Source organism: Coenobita brevimanus, chromosome 50, assembly GCF_032717465.1.
Source record: "Coenobita brevimanus isolate Jiangsu-jjx chromosome 50, ASM3271746v2, whole genome shotgun sequence".
NCBI lineage: Eukaryota > Metazoa > Arthropoda > Malacostraca > Decapoda > Coenobitidae > Coenobita > Coenobita brevimanus.
Genome location: NC_137003.1, coordinates 22,650,208 through 22,653,461, shown reverse-complemented (window position 1 = coordinate 22,653,461; position 3,254 = coordinate 22,650,208).

Sequence of the window (3,254 nt, the reverse complement as noted above, 5' to 3'; positions counted from 1 at the left end):
TTTGGCTGTGGCTGGATGGGGTGTCTCCACAGGAGGTTGCCAGATGGACAGGTTCCAGCCTCTCAACAGTATACCGGTGTATTCGACGCTGGCGGGATGGGACCATGTTCACGAGTGGATGGAATATGAAATACCACCTCTGCAGCCCTTCTCATCATCCCTACGTCAGGTCCTGGGGCGCTGGGAAGACCGTGGCAGAGACAGTTCTTCAGTCAAAAGAGCTAGAACAAGCATTACTGGCCGCTCAGTATTTTCATTTTAGCTGGGATACTGCAATGCCCACCAATCAGTATGAGTCAATGACCACTGAGCAAAACATTCCTGTTACAACTGAGTCTTTTTAATACGTATTGCGTTTACTGGGCCGTATTCTCCTATGTTTGAATTTTGTAACACCTTCACCATTCCATTCCAAATGTTAGTGATGAAAACTGTGTCGGTATTAGAAATATATAAATGAATATATATATATATATATATATATATATATATATATATATATATATATATATATATATATACATAAAACATAGAAACCTATGGAGAAATATAAGAAATACATCGACAAACAAAATATGAAAACACGTAAAAACAGAGCGACTTCTAATCAACCTTCTAAATGATGACTGTATTATTTACTGCTTTGTTAAATAAATGAATACTGAATATGGTCTCGTGTGTTACATACAGTGAAAAATGGCTAAAATCAGTGTTCGTTCAAGTACCGCAAGCAACCCATTCCTGTCTCTGTAAATACGAGTTCTCAAAATCATGCCATACTACTGTTAAAAAATTGGAGGAGTTAAAAAATTATTTTCTGCATTTCGGTGGTAAGGATATTCAGTACAATCACCCCTACGCAATGCATATACTTTATATTCTGGCAAGGAGAGGTAGTTTAATTTCTTAATGTGTATGGAAAGGTTGAGAAATACTTATGTTTATGAATAAATGTATAAATGAAACAACATTTGTCAGTTTATAAATGGCACAATAATGTTCATATTTCATATTACTCGTACTCAAGAACAAAAAATGTATTGTCACACCATTTTCTAATTCAGTGTTTTCATCAGTTCATGAAATAAACAAATATGACAAAAGATAGTTAAGAAAAGATTCACTGCAGGTTTGGTTCATTAAAAAAGATTTTATTATAAATGTTTTAACACATTTTACTGCAATGACTGTAAGGTGTATATTATTACTGCTGTCTTAAAATGTGCATATAAGACAAATAAAGTGCGTTTTGTAAGCACGCGACGAGTGAGCGAGCACCATGTTATCACAATTTCACTAAAATGTGTCAATCACAGGATGAAAGTAAAAGAGCGTTTCCCCTGGTTACCTTCACCTTGTTAGTTTTTTGGCTGCTGATTAAATTTTGATTTGCTCAGTTGGTATTGTGGGGCACATATTATGAAGCAAAGAAAACTGAAGTTTTTATTATAGCTCAGGGTTTGTTTGAGCAACATAGGTTCCACCAGTACACGAGTGCTGGTGTTAAGCAAGGCTCCGTAGCATTCATCACACGCGGAATGCAAAATTCTACAATCTCCGCTGCCAACCTGCCGTGTTGACGAAACTAAAACAAGAAAGACTTGGATATTGATGAGGTGACTGAAACAAGAAATGGGATGTTTACCCTTGGTGATTTCGCCATCAAAGCAACAATAACTTTAATGTAAAGTAACAGGCTGATTCTGCGATATTTAATTGCTAAAGCTGATGTCAAAAACAATGTTATGACAGAAAGTCTTTTAAGATCTGATTTCGTAATTGAGGTATTCACCGATTAGAGCCGTACATTGCACTGGAAAACTCAAGATTCCAATGGACTCCAATGACTTTATGGGTGAGTTTTTAGTTGATAAAAAAATTTATGGAGGGCATCACATGCAGAAAGAATGTCAACTCAACATTACATAGGAGCAAAGACATTAGTTACTGCTTAGTGTAATGGTCGAATCAGACCAATCTGGTCATTTCCAAACTTAACTAAACAATGCTCGCTCGCTCGTAATCACCAAATAGTAACTAGAAACAGATCTTAAATTGTATATATTTCTGTTGATCTATAATTCTGGCTGTTATACATAAGAAGACGTGTCATGTTTGCGCCAATAAGCATTACAAAAGTAAAATATCCAATGTGGCTAATATCACACGACCATGAATTTTTTTATTAACTTGGAAGGAATTTCTGCTAAATGACCGGATTAGTAGAATAAGTGAAAAGTGCAGTATAAACATAAGCACACAGAAAAACACTGTTGACAATCTTCCAGTTGTTTGTCTTTTTTGTACTTATTTCTATATCTTACTCATTTCAATTAATTGTGAATATTAAGTTATGATGATTATACACTTTTCTATATGTAATCTGATATTTCACAACAAATATAGCCTAGAGTATTTCACAACTGTTTTTAATGGTGCTGTAGGTAGTACTGTACAGTACAGTTAATTTAGGACATCACATCTAATATACTATAGCATTAGCCGTGTGTGTGTGTGTGTGTGTGTGTGTGTGTGTGTGTGTGTGTGTGTGTGTGTGTGTGTGTGTGTGTGTGTGTGTGTGTGTGTGTGTATGTGTGTGTGTGTGTGTGTGTGTGTTCATGTACTTAGGGCAGCCAAAACCACACATTCAAATCGCACCAAGATTGGCACAAAAATCGCAATAAATTTGCTGATGTGGAAAAACTTGGTCCCATCACGATTGAAAAACTTTTACTATATTTAATGAACGATCAAAGTTCAAAAAAAAAAAAAAAACTCCGCTCCCGGTGTGAGTGTTTGAAATTAGGGTTGCGTTCACTGTAGAGTTTTTGATGGCTTTATATCGATGTCACCTAGATGGCCAATAGTGACAATGTTAGACTAGAACAGCACATAAACGTGACTCAGATCACCTGAAATGATCTCAATACGTGCATGATGCGTGAGGAAATGAATGAGAAGCACGAACAAATGAGTGAGAAGCACGAGAAAGCGAGCGTGCAGCCCGACAGCCCTCCGCAGGAGCAATTGTGAGAGGGCCCGAAGGGCCCATGAACACTTGTTATAACTATGGCCAATGATTATTTTACAATAACACAACAGAGGAAGGAAAAACAGAAGAATTAAAAAAAAATCATACCCCACATTACAGCCATAGATTGTAGTTGGGGGAGAAAACACTCTGGGGATGCGAGTTCCAAAGATATGCTGTTCGGGGAATAAAAGAATTCTGATAAGAAAAAGTTCCGGAATAT